The following is an 18505-nucleotide window of genomic DNA, read 5'->3' as shown; positions in this document are numbered from 1 at the left end:
ACTATTAAACCTGCCAGCTACCAAAAACCTTTAGCCTAGAAATTAAGTTGAAGTATGACAAAAGCATAGATCAGATTGTTTGCACTTAACTTATAAAGGAGAAGTTATTATCAAGCATTTCAATTCCAGTAAAATAAAAATTATTCATTTAATAAGAAATGATCAATTAAATTTAAATTTAAAAGCAATGAAACAAAATGTAAGAAAAACCCAATAGCTTGAGCTGATAATTTGAGAGAAGCATCCCGTATCTCTCCTAGAAATTAACCACAATTAGCTGCACCTGACTCAATGCTATTCACTTAATAGTTGTTGATTTTGAAAAGCAATTTAATGAAACAATTTTTTATGCCCTGTTCATTAACTAGTTTTAAGTTACACATTGTGAATATGTTTATTTAATATAGTATTTATAGTCAAACCACGTGCAAAACAGCAATGATAAGGATTATAACAATAATAACAATAATCTTATGGGAAAGTGCTGGGGTACTCTGTCCATTTGTATCCATATGCCTGGAAGGCAATGATAAATTCTTAAACTACATTATTTCATCCTTCCCACTGCAATATTCATTTCGCATGAGAATAATTCCTAACCAAATACAACCAAACTAAGCGGTCCAGGAGCAGCAAGACCTGGCTGTTCTGTAAAGGGGAAGTGGGTGCCAGATCCTCTGACAGTCCACCACCCTGAGAAAGCTGTCAGTATTTTTCAACAGTGGTTTTTTTTCTCCTTGGTAACTTTTCCCTTCTAACTAGAACAGCTTTACAGCTGCTGACCTTAGAAGTCAAGTCAGCAAGTGGGGACCAGGTCTGGGATCAGCAGGGATGTGGCTGGGCAAGGGCAGGGCTGTGATATAGCTCTGGGATGAGGGACAGAGCCACAGATGAAGTGAAATGAAGCAGGACCTCTCCAATGAGTCTTCCTCTGTTTCTTTCTCACACAGTAGTCTGAGCCAAGATTGCACCACTGAGCTGCATCCCTCCACTGGCATGGAGTGCAGGCAGCTCCAATGAGGCAGGGAGCATGCACCAGATCTGACACTAAACCAGCATTTGTTTTTCAGCTTGTAAAAAATGCGGTTCAGTTTTCTATTGAAACAGTCATTAAAAAAACCCCTAAGAAATCATTAAAAATCAAATAATGCAGCCAAACTGGGTTTTATAGAGAGCTTCATCTCTCGAACATTACTGGCAACTCAAAGAACTCAAAACCAAATAGGCTTCAGGATCCATATCAAACTGCCTTTCAGGTCCTAGCTGTGACAAAATGAAAAAATAAGCAGTCTGAAATGACACCTCCTATAATTTCATGTACATACAATAGAGGACAGATTTTATTATCACCTGTCTTTTATAAATATGTATTACTTACAATCAAATCTTACTTATTCATATATGAAAGCAAACAGTAAAAAGTAAATATCAAAATTTCACATTTCAGCACGGATTGAGAATCGCTGATTTCCTAGCTCTAGGTAATTCTAGTTGCATTACAGGGTAAAATAACCTGGAAGATGAAGACTAAGAAGAAAATTCAAAGGGATGCCTGAGGAAGGAAGCTTGGAATTTTGCTACAGATGCTATTACTCTACCTGGTAAATTTTAATGGGTCAAGCCTGTCATATTAACTGAATTCTGAAGGTTTTCACACCATAAAGAAGATGGGAGAAGATACAGATTGCAATGCTTTAGGTAAAGAAGACTCTTCCAATGCCACAAGAGAAGTTATTTTGAGTTAGAGAAATATATTTATACATATAAATGTGCTAAGATATGCAACATTTATCCATATTTAGAATATGAAATATTTTACATCATCTAAAAATAGCCTAAAAAATTATAAGATTTCCTTACTGTCTGTAATGAAGAAAATCAAAATCCTTGCTATAATAAGAAGTTAAGAATAGGAAAAGCTATAGAGAAAAAGGAATCAGAGTTCAAAGACCAGAAGAATAGAAGTAGGTGGTAGTTCTGAACAGTTCACTTTCTATGATGTTCCAAATAACAATGATAATGAAGCATTTTCCGTATTTTATATAATTACTATTCATATAATCAAAGAAAAAATTTCATTTGCATGAGAACTGCAGTTACGCTAAATGAGAGACTTTTCAACCATAGGAGGCAAAAAAAGTCTCTAAAGGGAAACAGGGTTTCTTTAAAGGTAGTCTGAAAAAAATTTGATTGTTGCAAGAAAAAATTATGTAAAGTGCATCAACACATTGAAAAGCAATTGTGTCATATTCAGACATTAAACTGAAAAAAATCAAGTGCTCTTAGTACTAAATGATTGTAAATATTAATAAGGTTTCAGATAGGATATAGATACTGTAACTTCCACAAAGCCTCAGAACATAGTAATTTCTCATAAATGCTTCTTGATCAGAGATTGCCATTGATTTATATTTTATATGTTAGCTGATGCAAATAATAAAAGCTATTGCACATTATGTACATACATGGATCTTGGTATATCTCAATGCTTCATGGTGGAAACTTAATTTTTACACATTTTCTTGGAAAAAAATTGCTCCGTGATTTCCAAGAATACAGCAATTTTCTATTATTTTGGGAACAGACCAGTAGGGTTGGCTAGATAGATGGCTAGACTTCTGTTCGGTGTAGATTTATTACCTAATACATTATAGGGATGTGTTGGGGTCTCCCCCCCTGCCATGGAGCCCTGGGAGAGGGGCCCTGGGGGGGAGACACGGGGTTTCCCTGCCCCTGGTCAGTCTCATTTCCCATTGGATGTTTTGTGTTCCCTGGTGTGGCCAAGGACCCTCGGGTCCCGTGACTGCAGAGTTCCTGAGCTGAGCCCCGGCCATGCGGCTGGAGAAATAAACATCCATGAAACATCTACCACGAATCTGTCCATATATACTTCCTTTCCACGGGACTCCTGGTTTGATATATGCTTGTTACAGTAATCCCCGCTGTAACAGGGATGTCTTTGCTGTTTTCCCAGCCTTGTCATGCCATTACCTATAGGCATCCCTTGGATGATTTACACACACAGCTTCAATTGTTCTTCTCTATCCTAATGAAGACACTCCATATTGTATCAGAAATACTTTTGATGCCAAAGTGTATGACCTACATTTCTGAATAAGAAATGCAATCCCACTCCATAAATTAGGTTCTCAAAGTCACCTAATAGTATTCCAATCATCCAAATTGTCTGTCATCCTTATTGTCTGTCAGCAATTTTATTAGCTTGTAAACCCTTATTTTACTATAAATCATTGGTGAAAAGTATTAAATATTAAATAAGGCTGCTGAGGAACCTCTTCCTGAATAAATAAACTTGTGATCCATTTTCATACATTATAAACTGTATTTTTTCTTTTGAGCAATTTCTTTTTTGTTTTATAAATCTCTACCTTCTCCAGCTTTCCTAGTAATATGGCAGTGCACCAAGGTCTTTATTGATGTCTATGAAGATTAGATCAAGAATATTTTACTACTGTGAAAAAAATAAATTATCCCATCTAAGAATATAGCAGTTAAACTAGACATGATCTATTTTTATTAAATGTGTGTTATATTTAAACCAGTATCACCTTACTGACGTTATTTTTGATAAAGTGTGTTGTTCTAACTATTTACAGCTGATTTTTTTGGTTGATTTCATAGTTTTATTAATTGCAGTAAAACTATCTCTTATGTGAAGTCATACAAAACTAAAATAAAAAAAAGAAGACCAAATAAGCTTGCACTGATAAGTAGGTGGCAAAGAAATATTTCATTACGAAGAAAGTTTTTTTGCAATTTGGAGAAAAATACATCATAAGCTATGGGGGGAAAGTTGTTAACGTATCATGAAACTTGTCTACCATTTCATTTTATCATCAGCAGTTTCATTCTTTTAGGACAAGGATTTGAAATAAATCATTAGATTAGCCTGTTTCCCAGATACCAGAGTGATAGTCTGAGCCAAAGTGATAAGGAAGAGATGGTATTAAAAGGGCAGGTATTTAAATCAAATGTGCAATTCATCACTGCATACTTTCCTTTTGTGTGTATGTATAAAGGGAGGAAATAGTCTGAATTTAAGAGAATGGCTTTTTCCTAAACTTCAATAATAATATTCAATATTCACAACAAATACCCAAAATAGTAATGTAGTCAAGATCAAAAGCTGCTGCTATTCAGGATGTAAGTAGGTCCCAAGCCTGTGCACGTTTACTGGGAAACTTTTGGACTTTTTATTAAAAACCTTATTTTAAAGTAATATTTGTAAACTCTGTTTTGCTTGCTTGTTTTGTAAAAATATGTAACATAATAATAGAATGGATGGGCCCAACAATGCATGTGTACTTCAGAGTTTCATATCCAGAAACTGATTTAATATCATATCAGAATTGCTGACAGGTATATCCCTATACACCTGTAAATTCACCAAGTATTTTCAGGACAACATAAAATTCAGCTTAAATAAGTTCTTTCTTTCCTTAAAATTGTACTATGCACTGATACAACAAAAAACAGCTACTATGACATCAGTTTTACTGTAAGGGTTGAGATTTTAAAACATGCTAGTTTTCCTTTTCTTCTATTTCCCAATTTACAGGTTATTAGTCTTTTTAACGCATTGCGAGAATGGTGCAACCTGAACGACGCTTAGACAAAAAGGAAAGGTGGCCATTCCACCAGTCCTTTGGAAGTTCCCCTTCTCTAAAAAAGGTCACACCTTTCACTTACTTTAAATTCACACTTGGGAATCCAACAGAATGTTCCAAGTACAGGTTTTAAAATAATTACTATTTTCTTTTTTCTGTATATGAGTTATATAAGTTAGAATGAGAATAATTTGCAGTTGCATTGCTCTCAATTAACTACTACAGAGGAAGATTTAATTGGGGATTATAAATCAAGTTAGTTTCTCTGTAGCCATTAGCATCCTACATTAAGTCTCAGCTGTGAAACAGAGTAAAATTCTCCTCACCAGCTGGGGCAGTTCTGTAATTGGTTCAATGCGCTGTAGGCATTTTTCACAGGTTTCCAAACAGCATCCAGAGTAAAACAATACCCAAGGCAAAAATAAGACAGATATTAATCTTATACAAAAAAAATTAAAATACAATGCCTAGGCCAAAGTATTATATGTGTAAGAAGATGCTAATTTATTCCAGGAAATAAATTTGTTCTGTAAGTAATTTTTAAAGCTTCAATTTACCAATTATTCCAGCAGTCCTTCTTTGTTTCTCTTTTAATCTTGATTTAACTATGCAATTGCTGAATTGGAAATTTCCAGTTCCTTCTAGCAGACCTGCTGTCACCCAAAAGTTTACCAGCAATTGAATTATTGTCATAATTAAATTTCATAACAACTGCACAATGAAGCACAATCAAAGAATAAGAAATACCTCAGAGAACATTCAATTTTCTGATACATGCAACATAATTTTTCACCAGTGAAGCATGTAGCTTAGTTTCTGACAAAGGAAGGAAGATGTCTGATTTGTTACTCCTGTTCTGGATGACGATAGCAATATTTCACTTCCATATACACTAAATTATGTATATTTTTATTTATTGATAACAGTTTGGCTTTCAAATTACACAAAACCCATTACTTTTATATACATTATATTGTGCATATTTTTATTTATTGATAATAATTTGCCTTTCAAATATGACTAAAATCATTATTAACATCTTTGAAATAAGGAGGAAACAGATTTAGAAAAAAATAAAATCAATTCTCTAGGGCCTTTAGCTGTTAGCCATGTGATCCTGGTTTACTGCACTCCATTCCTAATCTAATAATTTTGAAGAGAATTATTTGAAGGAATGTGTGGCCCACGTCATTATACAGCTTTTATTAAGTAGGTTAAGCATTAGCTATAGAAAAGTAGGTAAAGTATATGCTTCTAGAAGTGAATAAAACTTACCTTTGGGACTACTAGCTGTAAAGGATTTTTAAACCTCTATGTTATTAGGATGTACTTAATTGATAGTATTTTCTAAATATTTATTACATTAAATTTATTTTACACGATCACATTAGTTGATCGGAATAGAAAAAATTTTATATGAACTTTTCTGTATTATAGTTTAGTACTTTTAGAATTATGTTACAACTGCACTTAGTTGATTATTAATATTAACAGTGACATAATTGTAACAGACATTCTTGATTTCTCTCTTAAGCTGACTGCAGCTGAATAACTGAGGAAATGGTAATTTCTTCATTAATAGCTGAAAATGATAACTCTAGTTTAAAGGAAAGAAAGTCTTGAATATTTCTGTTAGCATATTTTACATATAAACCAATATAATGTAGAAAATATTATTTAAATATTAATTATTAAAATATATTTTAGTAACAATCTGTTCATGAAATCCAATTATATTGAGAGAGGTTTTTTTTATTACATATTTGTCACTTTGTTTTCATTTTGTTTCCACCTAGTTTCTGTTCTCTTAATTCTGGCATTGTTTACCTTGGTTTATTTCCCATTTCTGGATCTATCTTTATACATATTAACAGATAAATATTAATGATTTTTATTAACTGACATATACTGCAAAGTCTGGCATCTGAAAAGTTGGATAATACTTCAGCAGTAGGAATGTGCAAGCTTGAACAATGCAATTTTCACCATGATTTTTAAAATGTTGTAGTTCAGTTAGTATCACTGAACAGATGATACCTCTCACAGCTGTAGCAAAAGTTGTTCTTCTTTTTCCTAGTTAGTTTCAAAAGGTGCAGTCAGCCAGAGGGTTATAAGTGAAGCACTTTCAGATTCAGCAAATAAGACTATACTCAGGGGAAAGTAATGTGTTGTAGCTCTCTAGTTACAGATGGTGCATGTAGTAAATAAGCCCAAATCTTTTGAACTAAAGCCTATTTGAGATTTAAATCCTAGGTGAAAGTGTTACCTACTAGGCTACAAAAATAAAGCATAGTAAACCATTTCCACTTTAACTTAACAAAAATAATAATAGTAAGAACATGGACCTGAAAGGTGATCAACAACATTGCAGCGTAGGCAATCCTAGTACCTCAGAGAAATGTGCAGAAAATCCCACAGTCCAGCAACCAGCACTGTGTGGAGGGGGACTACCAATGCTGACTCACCCAACCTGTGTCATTTCTCTGTTGGTCAAAACAGTTCTTGTAATTCAATAGTGAATTCTACCATCAACAATGGGATACCAATTTCTCAGACCAAAGTTATCTGCAATATGAGTTCTGTGGGTGTTAGGGACTGGGACTTGAGATTGTAGCAGGACATTGCTCTCAAGAAGGGCTTGGTGCAGCAAGGGATGCCCTTGTAGTAGGCATTGCTCAGGTTTGTTGCTGCATTCCAAAACCTAAAATGTGAGTGTGTGGGGATGAGACTGAGCAAAATATTTAGGCAATAAAGAATAGGATAAGAAATAAGAACTCCCTGGTTCCCTAATAGGGGGCATTGTTGTGGACTTGTTCCTTTGTACTCTGTTTTTTCATGGGAGAAAGTACAGAAACTGGAGGAAGAGAAGGGTAATCTGCAAAAACTCCCAAATTGAAGTGTTCCCACAGAGAACCAGTGGTCTCAGGTAGGGATGCACAGTCCTCTTCCTCCCCCAATAGTGATGAGGGGGTTTTATTGCCTCCCCAGGTATAAGCATCTTGCTTTCTTCATCACAGTTACTAAAGGAGAGCAAGGAGAGGGGAAGGCAAATAGGCCCATGTCAGAGGCTGTCCAAGGCATGTGGCTGGGGGAGTCTAGCTCCTGCCCTGGAGCCGGAGTGGCTGCAATGATACCTCAGACCCTGCTCCTGTACCCTGCTGGCATTACACAGTCTGGGAAGGAGCACATAAGGCCCAAAAAAACTCAGTTGATGAGACTTCTAACAGGGCTTATGGTTGTTTACATGCTCTGAGTAAGAGGCACAGGAGAAATATTAAGATATTCTCAAGAGGTCAAAACAACAAAAAAAAGGCTTTACTGGCAACTTTAGAAAATCAGAGAGCTTTGGCAAATTCAATCTACATAAAACACTTCTCAAAGCATTAATTGAGCAAACTTTAAGCCTATTTGATCTTAAGTTAGTCAAAGATTCCAAGAAGTAATTTGAAGAAGAAAGACAGAAAATATATAGCAAAGGACACATATAGCTACCAGCTCCTGGGTTCCAGCAGTGTTCAGCTGATAGAAATACCAAGAGTGGAGAGGGTCAAGATATATGCTCACTTCATGCTCAGCTTTAAATACCCCTTGGCCTTCCTGGGCCCTTCCCCCCCGTGGGATTTCCAGTCATTCGGTCACTCAGGAGCTGGGTTAGGAGCTCCAGGGGCAGGTGTGCAGCATTGTCTCCAGTGTGATAGGAATTGGCAGGCACTCCTGGACTGGGATACAGGCTCTAGGGATGGGGGTGTGGAGCAGGGCAAGGCGAGAGCTGTAGGGGTAGAATGAGAACTGAGGGATGGTCTCAAGGGGTAAACAGCTGGAACACAAACTCATCTCCCTTAGAGTAGTGTGGTATGGCCTGTGAAAAAACAGATGGGCAGTGGTGGTGGATGACAAATTAGTAAGCCCTGAATGAAGTTGCCAGCTGCTGTCCTGGATGTACTTGATCTGCAGCAGGGATGGGAAGCAAAGCATGCCACCACAGACAAAGGAAATACCTGCTCCATTCCCACGATGTAAGAATGTAAATACAGCTTGCTTTCACCTGGTAAGGAATCTGGCACAGTGGAAGCAATTTGCCCACCTTCTGCAAGGAGAAGGACAGGAGCCCTCAGCAAACATTCATTAGAACTTTCTTCTCATTGATATCCAAATAATAGTCCTTTTCTAACGTCAGAGGAAAACAATTTTTCATTGCTACAGTGATCAAGGAAAAGGTGAAGCAAAGTTCACAGAATGAAATAAATGTCTAAAGAATAGATAATGTGAAAGAGAAAAAATTATGTGGCAAAATTTGAGAACCTGACTAGTTTAGGAGTGTAGTACTCACTCACTTCAGTTTCATGTTTCCCTTGCATATAGCTTTTGAAAATGAGCCTAATGGAATTATTACCAAAGGTCCTCTACTTTACAGCCAGACAAATCCAGTTCTGAGGATTAAGTTATCTATTCAGCGTAAGCCCGTTTTTAATTGATGAGAACTCTAAACATTGATTTTTCCAAATGTATATTTGGGTTTGCATTATGGTTAGCCATCATTGCCATATTATATAATTTTTCCCTCTTTCAGGTTAGAAACATAATAAATGAACAAAAAATGTACTGCACAAAAGAAATGTCAACTAAAAGGCTGCTATTGGTCCCAGCATACCCAAGAAAGCAAAAGATTTTCAGGAAATTTTCACATCTTCTTGTCTGGTCTGTACACATGAGTTATGGTAGATCTTGTGGACAAGACAGTTGCCTTTGGAAAGTTCAACTGCTATATAGGAAAAAAGAAGTTCAAAGGATTCCATACTGTCCCACCTGACCATTGATTATTTTGGAAAGACACTATGTGTGTTTTAGGAAACATAATGTCTTCAGATGGAGAAGCGAACAGTTTTTTTCTTATGAAGCTATTTACCGGGCCCTAGATGTATCATGTCAGATATGCTGACACAAACATTCAGAAGATATCAAGGCTCTCTACCTGTGGAACTGGACAGATGGGAGCACACCTGACTCCAAGAGCTGTAAAACCACCTTAGCTTTATCTTAATATGATCCTAAGCAAAGCTCTCTAGTAGGGTAGTGCATAGCTTATCTGGCTTCCCCTCCATATCTTTGTCTGAAGATGACATATTGGAATCTGTGTGCATATAAAACGTCATGATTTTCACAATTTGATTTTTTTCCCCTCTTGGAAATCCTGTATGTTACATTTCACCTTCATAGACAGCTTTTAATGCATTTCTAGATACATATATTTATAGATAAGATACCTTTAATGTTAGAGATCATTTAAAAAATTTAGCTGTGGTGGCTAAGTGAAAGAACAACATAAAATCAAGTTTTAGGAAGCAAGTCCATCTGGATTCCTGATTTTTCTCTTTACAACATAACTGAGACACTGTTCACTCTTTAGACCACTGAGGTATACTGAATATTCATTAGACTATGATATATGCGAGGACATTTAGAATATTTTCTCCTGAGACAGTATCTAGATTAGAAAACTCTTAGCATGTTTTAGCAATTCCCTGTACCTATTGAGAGACTCATCTATTAATTCAAGCCACAACTGTTTATTGTAGTCACTGGTTTTTCATATTTCTGCTCCAATGTGAAACAAAAGAGCTGAAATTAGTATAATTTACCACGTTGTACACTTTAAACAAGAAACTGTAATTTTTTTTGCTGTGACTGCACACTGCTAATAAATAATAAAGGACAATGTATCTCAAGAGAAAAACTAAATTTTATGTACAGTATATTAATCAACACATGACATTTGTATTAGTTACTAAATTCCAAATGTTCAACAAGTGTTTTATGATAAATTCTGAAATATTTTAGAAAAAAGTTATTGACTGACAGGCATATAGACAGTGAATAAAAATGTTTACTTGGGTTTTTTTGGATAGGTTAAGAGTAATATATTTGCAGTCATTGCACAACAACATTAGTTCCAAAGGGAAACAAATTGTTTTTCCATGTCTGAAATCACCTAAGTTGTTTTGTAAATATTTAATTTCAACTCAATGTATTAAAAATAAGAGGAGTTAAATTGAAGAAAGTACTATGAAAGTGAGGAAAAGTAGCAAAGTTAAATCTGTCATCTCTTTGCCACAATCTGTTAATGAACTGGATAAACTCAGAGAAAATATCTGTTCGTAAGGGAGAAGATAATACTAGATTTTATATATATATATAAAATATATTTTTCCTGCGTTTTGATGAATACATCCATGAAAAATAACAATGGCATTTTGTATTTACTAGTTTATGATGTGTTAGCCTTGATGAAAAGTTGAGCTTCTACTCAGCCACCTGCTCACTCTCATCCTTCAGCAGGATTGTGGTAGAAAATAGAAAGAATAAGATTGCAAAGCGAAGGTGAATATAAAGTCAAGGAGATTGCTACTAATTATTATCTTGGGCAAAACAAAATCAATTTGGGCAAAACAAACTTCGTTTATTGCCTGTTAAATACTTAATCACTGTTTCAAATAGAAGTAGGCAAAAAAAGCAGCACTAAATCAACACCCCTCTTCCTCACTTTTTCAGGGTCAGGTTCACTCCTTCACTCCTAAATATAATAATTTTGAAAAGACTCAGATACCATGAAGCATCTGCACATCTTTTGAGAGAAATCTTAAGGGGGGAAGGGTGGAGATGCCCAGTGTGCCACCTTTAGTTAGATACATATATTTCAGAGAAGTGAAAGTTCAGAATTAACTGTGTCTCTGGGACGTCCTATTACTGCTTCTTGACTACTCTTCAAATGCTTGATGGAGGTTTTTTTTGGTTGTGTTTTCTTTGTTTGTTTTTGATTTTGGTTTTGCTTGTTTTGTTGGTTTTTTTGGTTGGTTGGGTTTGTTTGCTTGTTTGTTTGTTTGGTTTGATTTTTTTTTTTTTAATGAAAAGACTGTAAAAGAAACCTAGGCAATATTTCTGATAACTACCCTGATAATCATCTACTGATCTCAGATGTCTAAAGCAGGAAAGATGTTGCCTCTAAGTTGCTAAAGGCAGCTCAGACAGGAAAGGAGGGCAGTTACATTTAATATTAGTATGGTGCTTAAATTCTGGCAGTTAGCAAATGAAATGTCTTAGTACATCTAAAAGCCTGTCTCTAGTTTTAATTCTACCCTCGCCAAAGTGAATTATAAGCCTCACAGGGCTTCCTATTGTGTTCAAACAAACTTATGAATGTTTCATTCCATGTGTTTGTGTTTCTCATTTTTCCTATGTCAGTTTTGATTTGTTTCCAAGACTTGTCTTGCTTTGTTGTGATGGTTGATTGTTGGAACAATGCTATTTCCTCTTGCCAGATTTAGTTTATTTTCTGTCTGATTTTATTTATTTATTTATGCTCTTTTAGTGTCTCTAATGTTCAAGGGCCCCACACAATGCTTCATGATGCTTCATAACTCGTGTGATCTCATCAGTGCCTTTCCTAACTGGTCAATAAAACATTCTTTCTGGACAGCACACAACAAAACCTAACATTTGTTTAAGCCTCAAGGAAAGACTATGTCTAATGGGTCTTACAAAAGACATTTGAGGTGTTGCAGACTTGTACAATTTAAACTTTTGACAATTACTGCTTTATCTTTTATGCTGTATGAAAAACAACCCATGCAATCAACACAGTAAAGAATTAAGAGTTATCACACAGAAAAAAATGTCAATACCTTATGCTTGGTATTTTTTTGCATGTAATGATGTTCAGTATTGACAGATGGAAAACAGAATTCCTATGATGAGTCTTAGTGTAAAATATTCTTTTCACACGTAAAAATGAGGAAATATTTCTTTCTACTATATTTTCAAGATGCAATTCCTGATTTTTTTCTGGGGTTTTTGTTTTGGGGTTTTTTTTGTCTCTATACACTATTAAACAGTTTTTTGTTCCCCTACCAAGATTTCATTGATAACAATAGAATAGTTTTTTTTCAATATGTAATATTTCCTATTTATAAATGTCTTAAGGGGGGAAACAAAAGTGAAATGTGTGGAAAGTTCCCTATTGGCATCAGGGTGTTTGTATTGGAAGATTGTCATTTAACCAAAACAGAAACTAAAAAGGCCCCCCTCAAAGGCCCCATTGTTTAACTTGTTAAATGTGGATTTTGAAAGTGTGATGTATATGACAGCTTCTTTTCACTAAGATTCTAAAATAGCTTATTTATCTAAAAGTACTGATGTGTTTGAGAATTCAAATAACCAAATCAATATCTTAATAAAATTATTCAGATAACTCTAGAACTTAATGTAAAAATTCACTGGACCCTAATTTAAAAAAATATAAAAGGAATATTCAAAGCAGAAAGTAAACAAAATATAGTTCACTCACTGACCTATGAGGGAAATCCGATAATAAAAACATATGTATGTAAAGAAATTATATTCCTGTTCTTTTATCAATTAACTTATTAGCAGCTCAATGCCCTAAACTTAACAATGCAATTTTTTATTGAAATTCTCAGTGTGTGAAGAGGGTATTGAATGGCTGAAAGTCAAGAACCATTATTTTAAGATAATTTTATTTATAGTCACAAATTAACAAACCCACATAGATTAAAAATGTCATAAGAAAAGATGCCAAGCTGATAACTTAATAAAAGGAGAAATGAGGTCACCTGAACTCTTGTTCTATTGAAGTAAATTAATGCATAACAAATATAGAAGCTGTCCCTCCCATCCTTTTTACGAGCTGGAGGTGAAAGAAGACAGATGCACACTCCTTCTGTTCAGAGCAAGCTAGAAAGATTGGATAATACTGTATTTCTCATTGAGAAGTTGGGTGAAAATGAGTCTTTTCCTGCCGAACAGATCAAATTAGGTCCTGTGGTCACTAAATTTGAGGATGTTTTCAGATGGAAGACTTTTCTCCCCATTCAACTTGCCTACATTTCTTCTCAATATAGCTTGTTCATAGTGATTCTATATTTTGTCAGCAGAGCAATAAATCTTGATACCAAAGTTACTGAGAGTTCTTGGCACAATTTCACGGTTTGACCTTAGAATGAACCTTTAATAAAACCAAGTACTTTCATCAAGTTGAAGGCTCTCTTCTCCGTACCCTGTTCTTTGTCCTGCCGTCCATGATTGAAAACTCAGTGTATTTCCTGGTGACCAACATGGGCTAGCTGAGCCTCCAGAGCGCTTCAGAATATCCAGAAGGTAAATGTAAATGTAGCCTGGGAGACTACACAATTATTTTACATCCCAGTAGCAGAGAAATGAAAGAGAGTTGCATGAAAACTTTGGTCTTTATGACAGATATTTATGGATGTAGAATCCCATTCTGCTAGATCAGAATCCAGTGAACCACTTTAGGTTTTTTCCTACCATATAATCCCATGCAAATGTTATAGGAGTTAAAGAGAATGCTTCAGTCTTGCTGGATATTTTTTAGAACATTTTTCTACAAAAGTCTGAATAAAAAATATCAATACCTACTGTTTTCTAATGCTGATTAAGAAAATCTTTGCTCATTAATTAAGGTGTACCCAAGCATGGAATGTGTAAACACTACAGTTTGCAGATTTTGAGGCAAATTTAGTCTAAGTCTATTACACTGCGCAAGGAACAGAACTGAACTTTCCTATGAGGTCTCATGAAACTGAGTCCTTCTTATCAGTAAGGCTGAAAATACATTTTAGAAGATCTTGCTCTTATTTTGTGGATTGTAAATAATCCATTCCACTCTGGACTAGACTACTAGTGACTGATCCATTACACTCCAAGCTTTTATTGTAGATGCTGTATATTGATAAAATACACACAGGCTTTTATTTAACTTCCACCAGTGTAAGATACTTTATCTCTTAATAAAATTGCTGTTATGAGCAATCTACAGAACACTGTTGAGGAGACAATTTGTCACTGATGCTGACATGAGCTCAGAGTATCAATATAGGTGTAATATATGCATAAATTCATAACACGTAAGTCCTTATGTGGCTACTATTCAAATACAAGGCATTGGATAGAAAAGAGCTGGGTTTGGGGGCATTTTGTTTTGTTTTCGGTTTTCATGTTTTCTTGGGTGGTGGGTTTTTTTTTGTATGGGAGGGTGTGTATTTGATTGACAACAAGTGAAATAAGATTACCTAATACCAGGATCTTCTAAATTGATTAAAATTAAACATAATTTTTTAAAATATGTATTTTACCAATTTAGTTTTATCCTATTAATACTTTCACTGAAAGCAACTTGGCCTGGAGATAAAGTGAGCCATTTGACATGGAAATGAAACCTAATGCAATCATGTCCTAACTGTATCTATGTACAATTCTGCATGATTGTAATCCATCTTCAGTAAATGTAACTCTGGCCATTTTATACATTCTCCTTATTGAATGAAATATAGAATTTATGCTGATATACTAAGATTTATTTAAATTGTCACTGAGGTCCAAAAATTTCCCTTTGGGGAAACAAGACAGAGCAACATTATATGAACAAATAGAAACTTCTGAGGATTTATGTCATGAGACAATTAATATTGCTTGTAAGATATTTTGCTTTAAGTTTTGGAGCAGGAAGATAGGCATGAGAAGATTAAAAAAATAGGGAAGTTAAACTACACCTTCTTTGTTGAAGTGTAAATTAATGGTTGTGTACATTTCAAATGTTTAATTTGAATAAAATAAATTAGAATGCAGCTCATTTACAACACTTCTATTCCTGTCTTTTCATATAGTTTGCTGACATCTTTTGATGAAGATGAAAAAGAGCTATTCAGAAGTGAATATTGTCCTTGCATTCATAAATATCCTCCTAAAAATTCTACTTTTGCTTACAACAAAATAAGTTTTCACAGTGCTCAACGAATGGAGCAGGGGGAGAGCAAGCATGAGCATGAGGAACATGAGTGTTTATGTACATAAGAAGGCTAAGTGAGTGACTCCCAAATTCCCTGGGGGTGCCATCTTTACACCATGTTGGGAAAGAAAATGTGAGCACTGAGGAGTTGGGTGCAAATCATCATACTGAATCAGTTCCTGAATTTCAGGTGGATCTGCTGTCTTGAAATCTCACTGGCTCTTAGGTAAAGACGTGCTCCTGTTCAAATACAGGTGTTTGGCATGCTTTGCTATTCAGTATAAAGATTTAAATGTTCCATTTTACCTCTAATTTTAATGGTATAGTGGTCCGTAGAATTTTTATTCACTTCTAGGAAACTGTCTAAAGACTATTCCTCTATCTGGATGTTTATGAATGTACATATATGTATATATGTATTATACCTAACCTGTCACAGTATGGGAGCAGTAACTATCATCAACTTGCTACAGAAATAATGGCTGCCTGAATACACCAAGAAAAATCTAGTATGAAGGCATTGTTTCTTTAAAAGTGTGTATTCTTAATGAAAGCTTTATAATGTTAAATTGCAAGGTCAGTTGAAAGATCCAAAAGGGGGTTTTATTCATCATTTTGATCACTGTAAGTTCGCAATTCAGAATTAAGCTAGTGTGGTTTGTACAGGTTTAATTAACTACAATGTAGGGGCACTGGAAAGGTTAATTAAGATCTACCTCCTATGACTGTGAGGAAGCACTTTATGGTAAGTATTTCAAGAGGTTCAATTTCCAATAAAAGCACACAAGCTCTTTAGATTTAGTGTTTGTTTTTTTTTTTTTCTGATTTACTTGAAAGCTCGATAATCATAAATATTACAGCAACACAAGGAAGATAAAACCATACTATTTGTAGTGTTTCAGCTGGAATTTTCAATATCTGTTTCAAGGCATTTGCCCTATGTCAACTAGGCATTGGTTGATCCTTTGAGTAATTTTTATAGTTATTAAAGTAGGCTGGTGAAACAAGACCTTGGCACTCCCCCAGCAGGGGACAAAAGTGTATGTCAAATATACAGCTTTTCATGTTTGAGCAAATTAATCTCAAAGGTGACTTCTTTCACAAAGAAAACAATAATTAATCAGCTAATTATATTGCTGGCTAGCCTTCTGAATCGGCGGGAAAAATGTAATTTTATTTAAAAATTATTTCCCTAAAATTTACAAGAATAGCAGAAGGAAATTATTGATAAAAGAATATTTGCATCATTTATTTACATATTACTGACTATATGTAACATCTATACTCTAAGTCACAAGCATCCGCTTAGGGTAGTAAACACAATATTAAATTTATTTTTGACTTTTTTATTTTGTGAATAATATCCATTTTGTGGAAAGATGGTGTAGCAAGATAAGATAAGATGCTGATGATATATTACTCCAAATTTTGATTTCTCTTTTGAAAACACTTTAAAATACTACATCAGACTGTGAATCCATTTAATATAATTTAACACTTCTACCGTATATGGATTTATAGCTAAGTTGTCTAGATGTTCTCCAAAATCAGTATCCCCAAATAAGCATTTGGACAGTGGGATTCATTTGCTTTATTTGAACAGTCTAACTTAGGATGAGATGACTGTGTCACAATATTGCCTAATTATTGAGAATAAAAATAAAGAGACTCTGTAAATAAAACCGGCTCTGTATTTCATACAATAAGTGTTACTGCATGTTTCCCTTTATCTTGTGCTCTTATTATTTGTGAGCCTTGGACATGTTGGATTCAAGTTGAGAAGCTAAGATTTTTCCAAAAACCATTCTGAAAACATATAGGAACTCTCCTTCCACATTTCTACACAACGAAATGATCACGGAACAAAGAGAGTGGTAAAACCCTGAACAGGTTGCCTGGAGAGGTGGTAGATGCTTCATCTCTAAAAGCATTCAAGGTCTGATTGAACAGTGCTCTGAGCAACCTGATCTAGTTGAAGGTGTCCCTGTTTATTGCAGGGAGCTTGGACTAGATGATCTTTAATGTGCCTTTCAACCCAAACCCTTCTATGATTCTCGGATCATACAGATGGGAGCTCCATCTGGTTCGATTTATAAGGTTCGATCAGAAGGACTCTTTATCAAGAGCATAAGAGTAGAGAGAGCAACGCATACATAAAATATGTTTGCAGGTAAGTCAAATTTTGGTACCATTAAGGAAAGATTTTGTCCCTGTATTGTCTCCACTTTACCTTAATTCCTTTGATAATGTGTTACTTGTCATTCTGTGAGGCTGCTGCCACCCTATGATTCTTTTGTGGTTTTTCTATGTTTGTTTGTACAGAATCCCTGCTGCATCGTCAGGCTGATGAGATTTTTGAGCATTCTCTTTTCTGCTTCAGGATAAGAATGTAAGAAATCAACGTGAAAGACTGTATGGGACTGAAGTAAAAAATAACACTATTATAAAGCTGCCTATTTTCTTCCTAATTATTCACATAGCCTGGATTTTGTTTCTTTCTGCCTGTGAAAACAAGTGCAGAGGGCCTTCAACATAATACATACCCTTTCTTTCAAAGCCAAGATAGATCTGTGATTGAGAATCTCATAAAAATTTCTTGTCTCAGGCTATTCACGAAGTTATGCAGGCTGGACCTAGCCTTCTAATTGGAACTAAACCAGTGCTATTCATTAAATTTTAATTTAATAGAGATATTTTCCTATTCCCATATTTTAATTTACCTTCCGTACTCACAAAAATAAAAATATCTATAAAAAATATGATTATATACTCCTAAAAATTATCACTTATTGCTAGAGCACAAACCAGTGTTATGATTCAAAATATACATAGAGTGAAAGCTGGGGTTTTTTTCTCTGTATGATAAAAAGCAAGGTAGATCAGCATTTTAAGGCAAGTTGAAGAGTTAATGCTAGCAATTCTAGACATGCCAAACTGAGAGCAACAAAGCAGAGAAAAAAATATTTTCCACAATTTTAAATTCGTTCATTTCCTCATAAAACAAGGAAAAATTATATTAAATAAAAGAAAATCAAAACCTTAAAAAAATCATCTTCTC

This window comes from Corvus cornix, chromosome 1 (genome assembly GCF_000738735.6).
Source record: "Corvus cornix cornix isolate S_Up_H32 chromosome 1, ASM73873v5, whole genome shotgun sequence".
In the NCBI taxonomy this organism is placed as follows: Eukaryota; Metazoa; Chordata; class Aves; order Passeriformes; family Corvidae; genus Corvus; species Corvus cornix.
The sequence above is the reverse complement of the archived record's forward strand: the minus strand, read 5'-3'. Positions refer to the sequence as shown.